Genomic DNA, 21692 nt, shown 5'->3' with positions numbered 1-21692 from the left:
CATTCAAATTAATAAAGCATATACAAATAAAGAATCAAAATTGAAAATGTGCAAACTGTTTCTATAGTTGGTTGAGAATATTTGAGCATTTGTTTGGTGTATACTTGTTTTTGTATATTTGTGTATTGTTTGGATGTTCAAATCATAAAAATGACTCAGGCCGGGGGTCCCTAGCTTCCAATATGTCTCCATGAGGGTCCCTGGATTCCAGTAATGATTAAATGGGGGTCCACAGAAGTCAGAAGCTTAAAAACCGCTGATCTAGGTTGTTAGTTCATCACAGGCAGCCATGTTCAAATTGTATGCTCATGTGACCTAAAATTCACAAGCTGATTGAATGTTACTCTTTGTTGAAATTAAAACTTTTCTTAGTCACACAAATAGCATTAAACATTCTATTACTTTCAACTGCATTTCCCTCTCACCACTCCATTTTATGCAAGTCATCTTGCTAAACAATGTACAGCATTTTTGTCAAGATTGAAGAAAAAGTTCCTTGGCAATCCCAGAGAGCCTTTATGATTCTTCGTGCGATACAGAGTGTGAGTTGCCCCAATGTAATGTTTCCAAACTCCCAGCACATCAACAGGAAGACATGCACTCCAGGATTGCAATGCAAGTAAATGGTTTCTTAGGCAAAAAAACTAAAACATCCTCCATGTTTCTGCCCAGCAGCCATGATCACAAGTCTCAAAATAATTTCATGTGTACGAAATACAGCTGGTGAACACGTTCAACAGCAACAGCACACTGCGATACATGGATGGCACAAGGTAGATGACCTATCCAGAGCCTTCCTCTCTGCCAATCACAATATATTAACTTCACTACAAAACGGGGAGACAAGAGGAAGAACAACGAAGGGGCCTACCCTCTTTCTCGTTGATTTACAAAAAAAAAAAGAAGGCTGGTCCATCCTGAAGTGAGATAACCCTCCACAGAATAGGGAAAAGACCCTGTGGTCTTCTTATAAAACTCTCACCCACCAGGGTTGCTCTTCAGTGGCATGCTTAATCATTGGGTTCCTCCCGTTCCATTGTGGAACAGGGTATGCTACGACATGCGGGATTGTAGACCACTAGTAAGGCAGGTACATTATCACCTAAACTTTCTTCTCCCCGTTTTTAATTATACCGCCGGGAGGGCAGATTAAAGAATTTACTATCCTACCAGGCAGGTATTTTTAACTTTCTGCGTAAGACCCCTCCCACTCCTATTCTCTTCCATCAACATAGTATACCACTCAATACTCAAGCATATCTCGCAGGATGCAGCACGCCCGTTCCGCAGCAGAATGGGAAGAACCCTCACCCACCAGGGTTGCCCCCAATGGGCAACCCTGGTGGGTGAGGGTTTTATAAGAAAACCAAAAGGTTTTCTTCCTATTCTGTGAAGAATTCTCACTTCCGAACCAAGAGGCTTTCCTTTTGTTTTTGTAAATATATTAATTTCAACAGAACTGTAAGTTCTAAAACACAACCCCTTCCAGCATGAATTGGACCCAACTAATATAGATGTTTGAAAGCAGCATTGGTATTATCCGCAGTTTGAGGTGCTAATGTTGATGAGAATCTCATAACCTGAATGTTTAAGAAGAAGCAGCCTCAGAATATGACAAATGAAACAGCAGCGTGTATAAGTCAGAGAAACCTTTTTCATATGAGTGAAGGTATGGTGAATGTTTGATAGGTTTTTTACATAAGAAATATGTATGTTCTTTATTTCTGAGGTGGAATCTGTAAGGAATTCCTCTCTTGAATTGAAAATTGGAGGTTTCTGTGTTTAATAGAATTTTATGAGCAATTTATTTATGGTAAAGCTGCAAAAAAGTTAGACAAATAATAAAACTTTTATACAAATTATAGTAAGTATTTATTGTTCAGTTAATTAAAACTCACGATATAAAAACATAACCGTCATGTTTAAAAACCACATAAAAACCATCCTTCTCTCGATTTGTGCCGCAAATTATAAATAATATCTGAGTATACTGTCTTTTATATTGAGCTTGTTGATGATACGGTGTGAGTGGGGGACCACGCCCAGTTTTCAATACTACTATCCAGTTGGGGCCCGAAAGTCATATCATGGACTGTACGATCTAGCCAACGAATGGCGTGGCCAGATTGAATGTGCCAATTTACAGTGCCCACGCATTTGGATATGCATGGTTAACCAATCTGTTTTACTATTCACTGATTGCAATGTGACTTGCTTTCCAGTCATATTCCACTGTGTCAAAGAAGTTTGTAAGTCGGCAGTTTAGCTGAGTTGGGGCTGGATTGAAGCATAACTTTACTGCCTGCCTACACGACCTAATACCGCTCTGATTGAATGTTGGACAGAGTTAAATGCGTCCAATGTCCTTTAGGCCAGGGCAGATACAGAGGACATGCACAAGGTCCTTGTTCCCTATTCCACAGAGGTAGCAAATCTGCTCTCCTGATCTCCCTTTCCAAGGAGGCAGGTGCACAAGGATTAGTAAAATGCCAAAAGGTAGCCTTAAGAATTTCCCTTTTATCTTCATTTTAACTCCTGTTTTTAAATAAGTTTGAGGTTTAAGACCTTTTTGCCATTAAGCACTGGCCAGCCATGTGCCCTTTTGGCCAGTGATTCCTTGTCTTTTGTGATAGATGTAGTTCTTGTCGATTTTGTTACAATCTTTTAAAAAATTCTGGGGAGATATAGAGGTGGCTCAAAGGTTGGTTAGTCCCAGCCTTGTTAGTGAACCAAACAAATACTCTCTGGCAGGTGAAGCTTTGAAACATGTCCGTTCATTCCAAATATGCGAGTTTAGAGATCCTGGCTCAGCACCTCTGATCTTATGACAGATTTTTATATATGCCCCCTCCTTTCCACTAATTGCTTCTGGAGGCCAAATTCTAAGCGTATTTGGGCATGGGACACAGTTTGGTAAGTAAAAAATTGCTCTGTAAACGCTGATGATTATTTTATCCAGGGCCATTGCATCTCTCCCTCGCATTGATTCGCTCCTATATGTTAGCATTGGTTGTAGTTTTGCTCGAATGACCTGTAATAAAGGGTCTAGGGTTAACTCTGGCAGATCTATTCTCAGAGTCTTCATTGCTAGGGAGCCTGTGATGCCCTTCTGTCGAAGGGCCTCCAGTTGAGGTTTGTACGAGACTGTGTGAAGGACAGTGACATAACTATTTTACATTGGCTATAACATTTGGTAATGAGTGACTGTTCTTCAGAGTCACACTAGCATCTAGTGCACTGCAAGCTGACTGATTCTAGAAAGCTTGGAAGGGCAGGCAACATAGAGGTATGCAAAAGGGTGTCTAAGAAATCCCAAGGGCATGATCCAAAAAGGGAGCAGGCCCTCAACAGGGACTCAGATTACCCAATCACCGATCTCTGGTAGTACTAATACTAAGAGTAAGGTACAGAGTCACAAGAGGAAAGAGCTAGGAGGTGGTTTCTATACACAGTGAGAGGAATAGAAGGCTAGGGGTTGCCAGCTCTGACAGAAGAGAACCCAAAGATTGATACAGATGAGGTCACGTCGGACCTGGGAGTGTTGCATGTGTTGTCAAAGAGACTGGAGACCTAGACCAGCCAGAACTTAGGATGATAAAGACAGAGTGTATCACTCTTGTAGAGAACCATATGTCAGCCCTCGAAGTCCAAGACAATAAGACACGTGTTCCGTTTTAAGGTTTTATTTTTTTAGCTTGAAAAAAATTAGAGAGTGAAAAAATGTATCTGCAGCATGAGGGTGTAAGCCTCCACTCTGAGAAACCTAAGAGGACAGAAGACCTCGTGGGCAAGTGGATTACTCCTTGCTGGCCCACAGGGTTGGAGTGATGCCAACCCAAGGCACTGGATGAAAGCATCCACCAGTTACTGGATGTTCAGTGGCCTAGTGCCTGACACTGGCAGTGGCCTCTGTTTGTTGCTTGCATTTTGGGCAGAGCAGGGCCAAGGTTCAGGACAGATATCTGACGTAGGGGCAGGATGTGAAAAATCACCTTTTTAGCCATAATGGTACTGATTTTATTCTGGGATGAATCTACAGACCCCCGGACCTCGGGCTCAGTTCAGCGACTCCATCGCCGACCTCGCCAGAACCCACGCACTTGCCTCTACGGACAACATCCTCCTCGGGGACCTGAACTTACACCTCGAGAACAACGACGACGCCAACTCCGCCACCCTGATCGACAACCTCGGCATCAAACAACTCGTCACCACACCCACCCACGCCGCCAGCCACACGCTAGACCCCGTCTTCTCCACAGGCACCCACGTCGCCTTAGACCACACCACCGAACTCCACTGGACCGACCACCGCTGCATTCATTTCACCTTCAAGAAACCAACCACGCACCACCACACCCAACAGCTGCCTCGCCGCTGCTGGAGCAAAGTCACCGAAGACCGGCTGATCACCACCCTCGCCCAGAACCCACCCACCGACCCAGATGCCGCAGCCTGCAACCTCAGACAGTGTATCGACGACTGTGCCAACACCCTCGCCCCGCTCAAGAAATCCTCCAACAGCCACACCAGCAAGAGAGCCACCTGGTTCACCGATGAGCTCCAGACCTCCAAACGCGCATGCCGGAATGTGGAGAAAATATGGCTCCACTAACGCACACCAGACAACCACGCAGCCCACAAGGACGCCACCTGCAGACACAACCAGCTCATCAGATTAGCCAAGAGATCCTCCTTCAAAGACCACTTGGACAACAACGCACACAGCATCAAAGAACTCTTCAGCATCGTAAAGGAACTCTCCAATCCCAACGCCAACGACATCCCGCCCTCACAAGAACTGTGCGACTCACTAGCCATCTTCTTCCACCACAACATCGCTGACATCCATGACAGCTTCAACTCCACAACCGCCCGACTACGTCAGACTCCACCTCCCCTGTGAACACCACCAGCGCCATCCGCCTGACCCCCATGGTCCAACGTCAACGACGACCAGACTCGCAAGGTCATGAACTCCATCCACTCAGGTTCTCCGACAGACCCGTGTCCACACCACATATTCACCAAAGCAGATGCAGCCATTGCACCCCAACTACGGAAGGTCATCAACATCTCCTTCGAAACAGCGACATTCCCGGAAAGCTGGAAGCACGCTGAAATCAACGCCATCCTCAAGAAGCCCAAGGCGGACCCCAAGGACCTCAAGAACTTCCGGCCCATCTCCCTCCTCCCGTTCTCGGCAAAGGTCATCGAGAAAATCATCACCAGGCAATTGGCCTGTAAGACAACAACATCTTGGACCCATCCCAGTCCGGATTCAGAAGAAACCACAACACCGAGACAGCCCTTATCGCCACCACACAGACGACATCAGGCGCCAACTAGACAACAGTGAAACATCAGCCCTCATGCTCCTGGACCTGTCGGCCGCCTTCGACACGGTCTGCCATCGCACTCTAAAGACATGCCTCCTAGAAGCCGGAATCCAAGAGAAGGCCCTTGACTGGACCACGTCCTTCCTCTCCGGCACATCCCAGAGCGTCCGCCTCCCACCCTTCCGATCCGAAGCCACCGACATCATCTGCGGCGTTCCCCAGGGCTCATCCCTCAGCCCGACGCTGTTCAACATCTACATGGCCCCCCTCGCACAAGTGGACCACCATCATGAAGTCAACATTATCTCCTACGCTGACGACACCCAGCTCATCCTCTCCCTCACCAAGGACCCACACACCGCCAAAACCAACCTCCACGAGGGAATGAAGGCCGTCGCCGACTGGATGAGGAGAAACCGTCTGAAGCTGAACTCGGACAAGACGGAGGTACTCATCCTCGGACCCACCCCCTCAGCCTGGGACAACTCCTGGTGGCCAACCACACTGTGAACAGCACCAACACCCACCGACCATGCACGTAACCTAGAATTCATCCTCGACTCCTCCCTCTCCATGGCCAAGCAGGTCAACGCCATCTCCTCCTCCTGCTACAACACCCTCTGCATGCTCCGCAGGATCTACAAGTGGGTCCTGACCGAAACAAGAAGAACAGTGACACAGGCCCTCGTCAGCAGCAGACTGGACTACGGCAACGCACTCTATGCAGGAATCCCGGCCAAACATCTATGACGACTACAACGTATCCAAAATGCCTCCGCCCGACTGATCGTAAACGTCCCCCGCCGCAGCCACATCACCCCCCACCTGAGAGACCTACACTGGCTCCCCGTCGACAAGAGGATCAGCTTCAAGCTCCTCACCCACGCACACAAAGCACTGCACAACGCCGGACCAGCCACCTTAACAGCAGACTCAGTTTCTACACCCCCACCCGCCAGCTCCGCTCCGCCAGCCTCGCTCTCGCCGCTGTCCCCCACATTCAACAAACGACCTCCGGTGGCAGACCCTTCTCCTACCTCGCCGCCAAGACCTGGAACACCCTCCCTAACCACATACGGCAGACCCAAGACCTACTCGCCTTCCGAAGACTCCTCAAGACCTGGCTCTTCGAGCAGTAGCAGCACCTCCCCTCCCCTCAGCGCCTTGAGACCCTCATGGGTAAGTAGCGTGCTCTACAAATACTCTGATTGATTGATTGATTGTGTGCAGGCTAGAGATAGTCATCTTTTAACTGGGGTCAGCAGATGAGAAAGGTTTCCCCAGATTAGGTTAGCTGCTCAGCTGAGCTTGACAGAGTAGCAGTACTGTCAAAGACAGAAAATGAGGGAAAGTGTAAAACTGTTGAGGTGGTCCCACAGGAAGTGTACCTGACAGAATCTAGAACTGTGCACGCCAATGCAGATGGTTTTTCCACATGCCCTTCCACTTAGACCATAAGAACTGTCAAGGGAATGGCAATGTTGCTCATTGCCTTTCAGCTGGAGGGGCCGTGTGAGGAAACTCTTCTTTCTGCAAGACAGATGGACCTCAAACTATCAATCTGTTTGCAAAACATCAAAAAGCAAATTTCCAAAGAGCGCAAATAAGGGCCTCTTTGTCCTAATGGGATTGCACCAGACAATTTTTAAGGAAACCCCTTCCTACTGGGTAAAGACGGTGGAATCACGCTACAATCTTTTCCCTACAAAAGGGCAGACTCCCAGTCTCATGGAATGGCTCAGTGATCTCACCAATATTCAAAGGGGGAGACAGAGACAAGCATGAGAACTACATGGTGCTGATAGACCACAAAACAAAATACTTCAAAGGAACCATTCTGGAGGACTTACAGACCTGGTCTGAGAAACAATCTCAATGATCTAGACTGGCTTCACCAAGCAAACACGGTCAATAACTAGCATCATGGCCTTTGCCTGGTTGAGTAGCTTTGCAATGTCTTACAAACAGTCTGTCCAATTATGCTTTATACCTGATGAATTCACATTTGACAGGAAAAGCTGCAGCAAATTATGGTCATAGCTGGTGGGTTGGAATGTGCTTGGCGGCCTCCTAAAAGTGCTACAAAGTCTACATACCAATCTGGGGGATGGTTCCCGATTGTCAAGGATGATAGCAACAAGTGAAGGACTGAAAGAGGGCTGTGTGTTGGCCCCAAGCCTGTTTAACCTGTTCCTCTCTGACCTACCTTTATTATTAAACAAAGTCAAGAGCCATGCATGAGAGGAATCTTAAGATCAAATATGCTGTATATGCAGATGATCAGTAGGACAAGAGTGGGGCTACAACACCTTTTGGACGCAACCTTCGAATGCTCCAACAACAATTGGCTGACCATAAACATGAAAAAAACACGTACGCTGACATTCCAAGGGGAACAATCAAACAACGACACTTGGCACTTGGGATATGAAAGGGTGGAACCAGCCAACGTGTACAAATACCTCAGAGTAGTTTTCGATTCTAAGAGCAGGTTTGCTGCTCAATTAGAAGGAAAAAAAAGGAAAAGGCAAAGCACGTGTGGCTGGGCATGCCTTTGTGATGTATTCCTGTAGGTTCTGAATCGATCCCCCTATTCCTGACCCTATTCTGGTTAAACAAACCAACAAGTTAACTAGCAGTCAGCCCATGAGGCAGAAAACCCCCATGATGCAGATACCGTTATCTGACGCAGTCACACTACGGCACAGGAACGTGTTATCTGATTAGGTCATAACGCTTGCGATCTAATTAGACAAGCGATATTCCTCCAGCCCCTGATAAGGCATACGGAGTTCTCATAACAAATGAAACCTATGACAACCTGGGCAAAACCCTGCGGCCATTGTTTTGATTTCACCGAGAACTTCAGCAAAAGAATGTGCTAACGAGCAAGTCGTATGACATCCTTATTGACGTATCTATGTCCATCCTTACGTCAATCTCGGCACCTTAAAGGTATAAATATTACCGATATTGCCCTATGCAAACACACGCGGTGGTGACGAGACGGAGCAGCCATACTTGCCGAAGCCCAGAGCAGAGCAGACCCCGCTGGCGCAGCCCCGCCTTCCTGACGCACTGAGAACGAGACGCGCTGCTTTCTCCTGCCGAGAAATCCAGCACCGGCGCTTCCGGGTAGCCCTCGCAGGCAGCCTGGAATATCGAGACCAGAGAGAGAGATACCATCCCTCATTCATCCTTAATTCCAGGTACAGAACTGAATAACCCCTCGCAGAGAATTCTTTAGTTATTCACTTGGCAAAAACAAACTTAACTTAAACTGTAACTTTCTATTCCCGCCCACGTATTAGGCTTAGGTCAGGTACACGGGGTAGGCGTATTTAGAAACACCAGTTGAGTACGTTTAGTCAAATGTATATGTGTATATAATATATTTTATTCATTTTAAAACATCTTATGGCTTAGAAACCATATCAATGTTTTTACAGTATTATTTTATACTTCTGCTTTTAATGTATGCACTTTACTTAACTATAAGTATTGCAATAATATCGATCCATTTCTCTTGTATGAGAAAAGAGACTGATCAATAAATAACACCTTTTTATTGAACACGCCCGTCTCTTCCTTTTCTCTACATTCTGATGAGACTAAGAATGCACGTACTGACTGAGTAAAATAAATTGCCTTTTGTTCACACGACTCTCGAGATACACTCTTGGTTAGGGGAGAGCAAAGTTGTCATGTTCTATGGTTGTCAGAAACTAAATCCCTTCTTGTCTAATCAGGGAAGTTAATTCCTTCCTGAACATTCGAGAAAGTTTCTAGTGAACTCTGAGCTAGCTGGCAAACCCAAAACTTTAAGTCTAATATCGTCAGTAGTAGACCTAGTTAACGTCTGGTCTAGGCCTTTACTATTGAAGGTATTATTCCAATGCGCAGAGCCTATTGGGATAATAGGAACTACACTACACCTTGCTGCACAGGAAGATGAATGGTTCTTCACTCTGCCTGATCTGCCCGATGTGGCAGGTGGCACAAGCTAAAGCTCTCCCCACATAGACCTATGGGAGAGAGGCTCTGAGGGGCCAGGACCGCAGGGTACTGGAAAGCCCTGTCTCAAAAATCTTTAAGTCTATTTTCCACCTGTGGGTGTACATGTCTCCTGCACGAATAGACGTGTAGACGGATCAGATATTAAATACTTTGCTGCTGACGTTCATTAATGCACTTTAAACTAACCTCTCTTGCATAACATGCCTCTTCTATCGACGAAGATCACTAGCATGTTTCCATATAGGTCGAGTAGCTACACACCACCTCCCCCTTTTCATCTCTGCATTTAGGCTTCAGTCAGAAATGCCAAGTTAAAATAACTGGTGGTTTTGATTGGTTCTAACTTAGCGCAGAATCTTGGTCCATTGAGAGTTTATCAATGGAACATCTAGCTGCAGAATTGCACACAGTTTTATTAATGAATGATTTTAACAAAAAAGGTATTGGATGGCGTTTACTGTGCTGGTGGAATATTTTTAAATCTGTGACTTTAGCTAAACCTCAGCACGGTAGCTTGTTCAAACCTGACCAGGTCTTCTGTAATCAGCTGGCGGTTTTCTTCCAGAACACGGTACAAGCAATATGTGATGGCCTAGCTAACTCACTAAACGTTTCTGCAGCTACGCATCAACTCTCCCACATGGGGGAGACACTGCCATTTAAGTTAACATGTTTTAAACCCCTGTCTGAAGAGGTGGTAATAGACATCCTAAAATCTATTAAATCTGTGTCACCCAGTGACCCTTCCCCCCGGCTATTATGCACCTGGCTTCTTTGATTAACCAAATCCTAGCATCAGGGATCAACCCTGCAGCCTGGAAGACAGCGTGATCAGGCCAATCTTGAAGAAAGTTACACTGTAGCCAACCGAATTTAAAAACTATCGGCCAATTTCGGATCTGCCATTCGTAGCTAAGGTCCTTGAAAAATCGGTCAATAAGACATTAACAGAATACTTGGACAGCAATAGGCTACTGGACACCACCCAGCATGGCTTTCGTCCAAGACACTCTACTAAATCCGCCCTGATCATAGCATCAGAAGGTATTCGGAGAGTACTAGTCCTCCTTGACTTGGCCACATTCAACACCGTGAATCACACGGTGTTGGTGCGGCGACTACAGGAGATGGGAATTAGTGACTTGGCTCTGGCCCTCCTCTCCTCGTTTCTAGAGAACAGGAAACAAAGTCTGAACTGGGACGGCATACAATCGGACAGTTTTAATTTGCCGTGCGGTGTGCCGCAAGGATCAGCTCTGTCCCCATCGTTGTTTAACGTTTATGTGAAGCCACTGGCAGCTCTTGTCAGGAAACATGGCTTCACATTAGTGTCGTATACAGATGACTCACAATTGATGATATCTGTGGTAGACAGGCCTGTGTTAACAGCTGTCAGCTTTCACTCCTGTTTGAAGGACATCATGAATTGGATGAGGCTGAGTTTTCTGAAAATCAACACTGAAAAGACAGAAGTGATTGAATTTGGGAACGGACCACCAATTTGGAATAATTCTTGGTGGCCGTCGGATGCTGGGGAATGTCGTTAAGAAGGTTAGGAACCTTGGGGTAATTTTTGATGACAAGCTCAACATGTCGGCACAGGAGTATAGTTTAACATCTGCCAGTTTTTTTTCTACTGAAGACCCTGCGTAAAATTTTACTGTTTATTTCCCTGATACTGCAGAAAACGGTAACGGCTGCCCTTTTTCTGTCTAAATTGGACTATTGTAATGTAATGTTTTTGGGCATTGATAAGCATCAGATCAGAAAACTTCAATCACTGCAGAACGCGGCAGTACGACTGATCTTAAAGCTTCCGAAGCGCCACCCCACGTCACAGGGAAGAAGGTCACTACACTGGCTCCCCGTCCAGCAGAGAATTGAATTCAAGGCGCTCTGCCTGGTGCACAAGGCTCAATACGAAGGTGGCTCAGATGACTGTCAGGAAAGGTTCAGGCTCTATACCACTTCACAAAACCTACGGTCGGCCAATCTTGGCTTGCTATGTACCCCAAGGTTTCGACGAGCCAGATGGGGTGGCAGGTCTCTGTCTAGCTGTGTGGCGCAACTGTGAAATAAACTCCTGGTGGCACTGAGACTGCAGCCTAACCTTTTATCTTTCAGGAAAAGCCTGAAAATCTTGGTTGTTTAACTCCGAGGACAATCAGGTCAGCACCAGCCTGGTATACACACATCAGCGCCAAGACTCTTCGGCATGAGAACGCTTAATAAGCTCTATATCATCATCAGCATCATCATATTGCAATGGTTTAATTAACTATGCACATCAACTTGTTAAACTTAAAAAACATAAACTTTTATTTTCATGGTCACATCTATATTTTGCTGACTGATATTGCTGTTTTTTTAACTCTGCACACTGGGGCAATGCTGACCAGTCATGAGTATATTTGCTCTGACCCATAACACGTAGTAAAATTTGCCCAGTCCCATCAGTATATTTAACGTTACAGTAAGGCCATAATACGTGGTGCTGGAAATACCACCTGGCATTGTAGGCAAATGTTGTCCATGGACTACAGCACATATTGTGACATTCACTAGTCTGTCAGGAAAACATGATTTTGGGTCTTTATATGTATGCTGACTGTTGTAGCTTTTAAAACTGCATGCAAACCTGTCAAATAACTATTTTTGAGAGAAAGGAATATGCTTTTAAATATTAATTAAGTCATCACTAAATAGGCCTTGTAGCCCACAAGATAGGGTGCGTAGCATTTGAAATTGGAACATGTAAGAATGCATGGTTGGCATGATCAGTACAGTAAGGAGCCTCAAAAAGCTATATAGGGCTCTAGAAGTTTCTATGAGGAAAACTAAAGCACAATTAAAATTTCACATGAAATAAGTTACAGATTCAACCACTATTTTTTATATTTATTAAAATAAAATTCAACGGTGAAGTTGAATGTCTAATAAATAAACACGAAAATTTAAAATGACAGGCTTTGTCTGACTGAAGCATCAACAGGCTAATAAGCATTAGATTGCCTGAAGTAGCTCTACATGTCAGTGCTTTCTCCCAGATGAGGTGTGAAAACTGCTCTCAGAGCAAACTCTCCGTTGTGGGCCTTGTGGCAGGAAGACCTCTGTGTGAGGTATGTGATTTATCCTCTTTTGCGAAAGGCAATCAGGGATGGGTCAGGAACTTCCTTAACCTGAGTACTAATTTATAGCCACCATATAAATTGAGACGTGGCCCAACTGTAGCCAACCTGACCCTATTCCAGTAGAGACTAAGCTAGTGCCAGACCCAGTTTAGAATGGTTTAGGAGTAGGAGGCTACTAATTTCCCTAGACATTACTGTTACTGTGCCTTCTGACTCTCTTCGGGTTCAGCCGGGTTGGATTTCACAAAGAATAGTGCACTGTAGAACAGTTTACAGTTACGCAAAAAGGATATGCTAAAAAAAAAAGAGCAAAGGTTTGCCTCTGGGAACGTTTTACTCATTGGTCAGAAAGTGTCAGGGAGTCATCCCTTCCCCCGGCTAGTGATTTCTACAAAAGTGACATCTCCCCCCTAGCTCATCAGAATGCATCTGGACCTGTGGATGTACAGAAGAGAATGGTACTTGGTGTCTATTACTTGTGTGGATACGTGAAGGGCTGGACCTACTCCCACTTGTACCCAGAACTCCAGGAATCAGTTGGCTGACCTCCATTTAAGCTACCGGGACAAGAAAAGCTGCAAGAGACCTTCTTTTTTGACTGACCAGTGGCAAGCATCCCTGGACTGGACTGTGCTGGAGGGGGTCCTTAACTGTACAAGTGCTATTCACAAAACTAAACTTACACATGAGTAAATCTACACTTTTGAGTAACTTTATTACTTTTGTTTATTCACCACTTACGAGTTTAAAGCTACTGAAACTTGTAGACTCACATATCCCCACCCCCTCAATTCAGGGGTAGACCCTAGTTTAATTTGGTGGTAGAAGTAGTAATAACTTTATTGTAGAAGTCATTGTTTACAATATATCCTAAAACCAAGAAAATCAAATATCCTGTGGTAAAAATTCAGATGCAATACAAATATAAAATCAAACAGTTGTTTACATCAACTAATAGATTAACTACCAATTATAGCTAGCTTGTTTAAGATAAAAATAAGATTAATCAAATTTGCTAGGATTGCCGAATAAAAGAATAACTGAGAACATTTAAAACAAAGTTTTACAGCCTTTTTTGATATAATCTCCCCTTTATAAAAATATAAATACAATACGATTATAAATAAATCAGACAGTTTTTAACGTTGACTGATAGATTATGCTACAGATTCTGTCTCAATTGTTTAAGATAAAAATAGGTTCAATCAATGAATTTCATTAGATTGCCAATAAAGTAGTTGCTATGAGCATTAAAACAAATATTGATGACTTCTTCTATTATCCTCACGTTAGATTCACAAAAATATTTCCAAAGATACTTCTTCCGAATGGCCAAGAGCTTTGGACATAGGAAAATAATATGTCCTATTGACTCTTCCTTTTAGCCACATAGCCTACATCCCAATAGACCACGGTAGGATGTATTCCAAGGTCTTTCAAATTGGGATATACATTAATCTGAATCTCAAAAATTTTCAATTTACATGCCTTTCTAGATTTGAGCTAATATATGGTAGTCTTACTGTGGCATAGGATTCTATAAAGAAATGTACATGTTTTTATTGGTAGTCTTCCTCCTGGCTGCTGATTAATAGAAAGTTCCTTATTTGTCTCTTCCAAATGAACTTGGGCATATCACTAAGAATAGTTACCTGGAGAAGGTTTTGTGCCTCCAGTAAGCCCTTTAAAGTCGAGAGGTTCAGACTGTATTGTTACAGCCATATGGAGTGCTTGAAATGACAGAATATCCAGCTCGAGATGTAGCTTACGTTGTGGGGTTGCACAAGAATCATATCATTTCCATGTATATGATATTCATGACTGAAATAGTTTTTAGATTGAAAATCTGTGATCCTTACAGCAACAATGGAGTTTTATTTTACGTTGAACACTTTGACTGATCAATTGCTTTTCCTCCGTAGATTCTTGCAAACTTTTGGATGGCATTGATTTAGTACTTCAGCTTTCATTTATCATTATGTTCACACTGAGATACTCATAGGTTCTTCCTTTGTCAATTTGTGCTGAGCCTCCATATTTTTTGTTTACTGTGTTTCCCAATGCACATTATTTTTGTTTTTGTTTGATTGGCAAGGTGAAAGTTCTTCATATCAAATATTTGGAGACTTGACAATTGAATTTGAAGGCTTCTGGCAGTTAGTGAAAATATTACCAAATCATCTGCATAACCCAGAGATGTTATTGGATGTTTCCCTAATTTTGGTAGCATACCGTCTTTATGATCCAGATCGATGTGAAGATCGAAAATAAAAAGGGTCAACAAAAGGGGCACCAATATGCATCCTTGTTTTAGACCATTCTGGGTATAGATTTCTGGTGATAGAATTTCCATTTGATAATTTGATCTGTAACCATTTGTCTTTATGAAACGCCTTAATAAGATGGAGAAGAGAGTGGTCGATTTGCCAGTTTAGCAGCTTGGACCAAAAGAGAGATTGGTTGACTGTTTTAAAACTCATGCAGTAATCAATATTGAAGACACATGAGGCTAAAGAAAAGTTACTAAGCTCTTCTTGTTGGCTCAATCACACAATTTTTAGGGCAGATATTTTGAAAAGAACTTCCCATTACAGTCTAAAAGGGTAATAATTTTGTAGTTCTTTGGATTGGCTTTATCTCCTTTTTTGTGGATCGGATGTGTAATGGGATGTATAATTTAGTGAACAAGACATCAAAAATATCCTCCTGAATATTAACCCATCCAACCACTTCAATGACCCGTTACCCCCAGCCATCTTCAAAGAAACCAAGAATGCACTAATCCCCACCTGGACAAGGATTGTAAATGCTTTTCTATCACAAGGCACGATCCCGACTGCCTAAAAGCAGCTCAGGTATCACCTATACTAAAAAAAAATAACGCTGACAAAGCTGATCTCAATAATTTCCGACCTATCTCCAACATCCCCACCCTAGCAAAACTCCTTGGAAAATGTGTTCATTACCAACTCTGTGCTCACATAGAAAACTACCAACTCCTAGACCAGCATCAATCCAGCTTTCGGAAGGGGCACAGTACCGAATCGGCTCTCACTCATGTTATGGATGACATTTAAAAAAAACTCAATCAAACAAATCCTGCTTCCTGATCCTCCTTGACCTTTCCTCCGCTTTCGACACGGTTAATCATGACAAACTCCTATCCCTTCTGCAAAACAGAATGGTTTTTCTGATCAGGTGCTACAATGGTTCTCGTCCTTCCTCCTCCACAGATCTCGAAGAGTCAGGGCAAATCACTCTCTCTCCTAACCATCTCCAGTACTTATGGGGGTCCCCCAAGGATCTGCCTTATATCCTATTCTCTTCAACCTTTTCTTGGAACCATTAGCTAACTCACTAAACTCCACAGGTATTCTCTTCCATATGTATGCTGACAACACGCAACTCTATTTGAAAATTGCATCCCTGGTAAACATCATCTCACTCAACACTACCCTAATGTCTACTCAAAACTGGTAAACTGAGAACCATCTCCAGCTCAACACCTCAAAAATGGAATTCCTTCTCATCTCCCCTCCGAACCACATTCCCAAGCTAAACCTTTGGATGAGTCACCTCACTGCTTTCAACTGCACTCCTCTCATTATAGACTCAGCCAAATCTCTCAGAGTCACCATGGATGAGCACCTGAATATGAAAAATCATATCAGCAATATATGTAAGGGAGCAAACCACTTGATGAGGACACTCAGAAATATCAAACCGTTCCTTCCACTTAATGATTTCAAGCAGGTGGTCCAAGCACTTTCTCCTGCCGAGGCTAGATTACGGCAACACTACCCTCTGTGGCCTTTACAAATACACCCTGGCTCCACTAAGGGCATCACTGAATGCTGCTGCTACACTGGTTACAGGCACCAAACACAATGAGCACTTATCCCCAGTCCTCAAATATCTTAAATGGTTCCCCTACGAAGCACAAATTCAGTTAAAGATTGCTGTTATGATGCACAAAGCCATCCACTTCAATACTCCCAGGTACCTGGTGCAAAAAAGTTAACTATCTTGCGGGGTAAGAGCCTCAAGAAGCGCCACTACTTTCCTCTTGAAACCACTCATCCTTAGCAAAAAGAGAACTTGGCACCGAGACTTCTCTGGCGATGCCCCAAAGATATGGAACTCTCTACCACCGGAAGTACGCAGAATCTCCTCAACAAAGGTGTTCAAACTGGAAGTCAAAAGATTCCTTAAGGATAAATTCCTACCGTAAGTGGGCTAGGCTCTCCTGCTCGATGACATTGTTCCTACTACCATGGTACCATAATTTACTACTACTCTTCTTTACCACATACTATGCCCCCCTTCGCTACCCGTGTACAATTGTTGATATAGATCTCTGTTCCTAATCAGTGATGGTGAGCAATAGACATTTATGATAAGGAGCTGGTTCCTTTGTTTGTCCTTGAGTAGAACTGATAGAACGTATTTACAAGTTTACCTGAGTTTTAGCTGATATGCTTTCAGCTGGTATGAACTAGGGTAAACAATCCACCACATGGTCTGCCAATGTTTATAGTTTCTGGAATTTCAAAGGTTGTAAATTTGGGCATGTAGAAAGATGTAATTTTACATGATTCTTGTAAATAAATCACACAACATTTTTTAAGGAAGACTACCAAATTATTAGAGAGGTGTCTCTCAATGCTGCCGATATTCCAAGAGCATATTACAAAACACTCTTGAGTTCAAGGTCCTAGATTAAATCGCTTGTCATGGACCGGATGAAGGTTCCTATGCATTGAGATTCTGCACATTCGGACCATTAATGTTACATTTATTATTATATTTGAATTTCTTTTTTACATTTTGTAGTATACTAATAGTTATGTTGCAGTTATATGTAGTTTATTATGATTACGTTAAAGGTATTTATATTTTTAAAATATGGACAAATTGGCTTTTATTTTAAATCCCTGCCCCCATTATTTGTAATGGGACTGTGTTGCAGTAAGAGTGGTTGGCCATGTGTGGTGCGGGACTTACTCCACCTCTGAGCTGGAATATAATTACGAATGTTTGGGTCTTTTTTTGGCTGCGGTAACTATTGAAGTGTGGTTTCTTAATAGCGATGGCATTATTATTTTGCGGGGGCATGTCCCACATTTACTACAAAAACGCATACATTGTACGGAGATCTCCGCACATAAAAGATAGACAAGGCAGAGGCATAGACCTCTGCATGTAGGTTAGATTTATTATTATATTATATATTATTAAAGGTGTTTCCAGCCCATAGTAAAAAGCATTACTGGCTTTCACACAAAAGATTTTCCATACATAACAAAAAATTAAGAATAAAATAAAAATACATACTTGAATAGTGCACAAGCATAAAAACATATTACGTTTCTCTTCTTTAACAAATTAGCTCTTGAGAAAATTCACCAAGATCCTGCTCTGTCCCTTAACTTTTTTTAATGAGGTAGAGTATTAGGTTTCTGGTAGACTATAATTGGTTCAGGATAATGAGGTGGAGATGTTTACAGCATTCTCCTTGTGCTGAAGTTTTAACTGATGTCCCAGCTATTCCTCAACAACTAACCAGTACGTTTTGTTGTATACTTCGAAATGTCGCTTAAGAGAGAAAAGAAATGCCCATCTGGGTCATCTAGCTACTCTCTGCGCAGTATCTTGCTAACTCTGCTCAATCCTATGATGTTATATAACGTACAATTCAGCAGGAAATGATTCATATCCTCTGTAGCTCCACACAGGCATTTAATTGGAATTTCTGGATTTCTTCTGCTCAAGGTGTTATTTAACATTGGGGAGAGGATGTGGCCTAACAGCTAGGGCGGTTGATCTTAAATCCTGGGAACCCGGTTTGAGTCTCTGCAATGACGCTCGACATCCTGCAATTCTGGGCAAATCACTATGGGCCCGATGTAGGTAAATCTTATTTACCGACTCTTGAATACCGAATTTTACCGATTCGGTATTCTAGATTCGGCAAATGAGATGTAGGAAAAAATTTGGTAATTTTTACCGAATCGGTATGATTCGGTAATTACCGATTCGGTAATTGCCATTGATGGAATCAATGTGAATTACCGAATCGGTAAATACCGATTCGGTAAAATTACCGAATTGTCAAGGGGGACAGGGAGTCACTTTGACACCCTGTTGCACCCTTGATTCTGGCTTGTGTGCCATGTGACACACATACATACCCTTAGGGCATGTATGTTTGCCACATGGCACAGGTGTAAATGCACAGATGTGCATGTACACAGGAATTCGTTATTTACCACAAAATAGAATTTCATGGTAAATAACCAATACTTAAGGGCCTGTGGCACTGTTTTCAGTGCCACCTACATCTAGATTTACCGATTCGGTAAATTTACCGATTCGGTATTTTACTGAATCTGTAAATTTACTGAATCAGTAAATTTACCGAATCGGTAAATTTTAGGCCCCCTACATCTCAAACACCAAATACCGGTCGGTAACGGCCGAAATCGGCCGTTACCGACCGGTATTTGGTGTCCTACATCAGACCCTTAATCTCCCTGTGCCTAACAAAAATTATGTGTCCTTGTGTAACACACCTAATGTTCATTTAAAGCACTCTGATACCCAATAGCTTCGGGTCAAGTTCGCACTATTTAAACCTCTGGGAAAAAAAGAATAACAAGCATCCTCTTCTAAATAAAGCAAAGGGATTTGATTCCCTGTAATTAGAAAGTAGGATAAGATACAGCTGGGTGTTTGGTGAAGGGTTTGGTGACAGGTTCTACATGCCAATGTAGCTGCTGAGGTATAATTTTCCAAGGGCTCCTAGTTTCCGTTCTCTTGTTAAGCATGCAAAATGTTTATTAACCATGGAATTTATTTTCTCTTTTGAAACCAGTTCCAGATTGCTAGAGGCATGGGGGAGTACCAAGCTGAGTCTCTTGGTTTCTTTGATCCACAACTTTGAAAGGAAGACTTGACATTAATTTCAAAATGTTCTTTTTGGGCCCAATCAATCAAGTGCTGGTAGACATTTTAGCCTGAATTTTATGGGGGTCATCTCAAAGCAAGCTTTGATGTCCAAAATTTCCTCTCAAAATAGCAAATACAGCGTGTTGTCTTGGTCAAACCCCAGATCTCTGATCTGTTTGAAATGTTACTTACTAATTGTGCTTGAAAAATGTTGTCAATGTGATTAGAGAAGCGGTGGCCAAGTTTTCTTACCATGCTAAGGAAGGAATTTACTGCAGCCTTGGATTTTTCTTAAGAAGTTTGAAAAAGAGATGTCCAGTTGAGGTTTCTGTTGATTGCTACCGCAGATATTTAAAAGTTTTAACTTCTTCCAATTTTGTATCATTTTGAAAAACAATATTTTAAGTTTTCAATGTGTTGACTTTTAGTTTATTTTCATTGCAGTATTTTCCATGGCTGACAGTTGTGCCTGTAGGCCCTTGCGGGTCTTGGAAATCAGATCTCGATCGTTTGCATATAGGTTGATAAATAGCATTTTGTAGTATGCTACTAGTAATATTGTAATAGCACTAAACATTACAAAATGCAATTTGTTAATAGCCTCCTTTGTGCTGCCTCTGGGATCCTGGCAACCTTAGCAGTGATCAAGAGGAGCTATTCCAAAAAGTAGGAAAAGTTGTGACTGGAAAATCTTCCACCTGCAGCCCACAGACAAGGTCTATACCGGTTGTAAAAGACTCTGAACCCGAGCTACAGGCCCAAGCTGTATGCGAGGACCAATAACTAGGGAAGAGGGCCTTTTAATAAATGGCATTGCACAAGCTAGAAGGCTTTTAGAAAATTCCACTCACTAAGGGTCGAATGTTTTAGATTAAAAAGGGAGAATCATAAAGACAAACATTGGAATGCTGGAGTAAAAGGCTGATACTAGCCACTATAAGCCTGGAACGACTCCATTGTCTTCAATGGAGCTTTCAACATTCCTATATTATAATAACAAATATAGAATATAAGCATGCTTTTCTGTATTCTGTTCAGACTTCTGTTGATTCTAAAAGATGATCACAAAGCAGTTTCCAAGGTTTTCCTTACCTTTCGTAACAAGGTCCTAGCTAAAGCAACAAAGAATTTCGATTGCCTAGAGGAAATAATTTGTACCACAAATTACTTATACTCTGTAAATTCTTCAAAATAGCTGCCAACACTTGCAAAGCTCTCGAAAATCTTGTGGCTTGATGCAACTTGTAGTTTCTACAACTGTACTTAGGAATCTTGCACGGTGCGTCCAGCGAAGACACAAAGCCACTTTCAAAGTGGTGCCAAAGTTCTGAACTCATTGCAAACCTTTTTTTCCTCCAAAAGCATACATCACCTGACAGTTTAGGGTATCACACTTATGCACATGTTGAGTGTGATATCGGGAGTGCATACCATTGATCATGGTACTATTTATAAAGAGGGTCTTGAAATGTGTCACTAAATTATAGATAGTGTGCGCTCCTAGACTTATCCTGAAAGTTATTAACTAAACTAAACAATTACAGAGTTGACTATTGGAGGACAGAATCATCAATTTTGAACATTCAGGCTTTAGGGATAACTTTGCCATCAATAATATCGCTGTGGTACATACGTTGTTAGGTAAGTATGATAAAATTAGAGGGCAGCTGGTCTATGCGGTTGTTATTGGTTTGTCCATGGCTTTTGATGCATAGACAAGCCCACTTTATGGCATAAGTTACAGACACTTGCAATCCCTCTGGGCTTCTAAAATCACTGATTGTACTGCACATGAACACAAGGAGCAAGATTTTAATTTGACTCGAACCAGGTTTCAGAACTTGTATGAGTTTGAAGAATTGAGAAAGAAGGTTGTCTGTTGATTCCTTTGTTATTTTGCCTGTGCTTATATGATTTCCCTAGCCGGTTTAAACTCTTGCATAAATTTCCTCCAAGCTCAGATCACACCAGTTGCACACACTGATGTAAGCTTATGATATAGCTCCACCGGACACAACATTAAAAGGCCTTCATCATGGCTTGGATGAATTATGCTTTTATGCTAACCAACGCTCTTTAAAGATCAATATATACAAAAGCAGGCTCGCAGCTTTCAGTGGTAGATATCCAGGTATCTAATTTAGGCAACATTTGGAAAAGGAAAAGTTGTAGAAATGTAATTCATGTGATTACGTGAGTTAGGTTCTCTTGTGATCTAAATTATACCACTCACATAAAACAGCAATATATTAAGACC

The 21692-nt window shown here is 42.6% G+C and overlaps 1 protein-coding gene across 1 annotated transcript in view; it reads right to left on the bottom strand.

Annotated features, from left to right (window-relative positions):
- Nucleotides 1-21692, bottom strand: part of ADAMTS20 (ADAM metallopeptidase with thrombospondin type 1 motif 20) — a 1463844-nt gene that overhangs the window by 951425 nt on the left and 490727 nt on the right. The gene's annotated exons all lie outside the window — the stretch shown is intronic.

Source organism: Lissotriton helveticus, chromosome 1_1 (genome assembly GCF_964261635.1).
Source record: "Lissotriton helveticus chromosome 1_1, aLisHel1.1, whole genome shotgun sequence".
NCBI lineage: Eukaryota > Metazoa > Chordata > Amphibia > Caudata > Salamandridae > Lissotriton > Lissotriton helveticus.
This window is presented reverse-complemented; position numbering and strand designations above follow the sequence as displayed.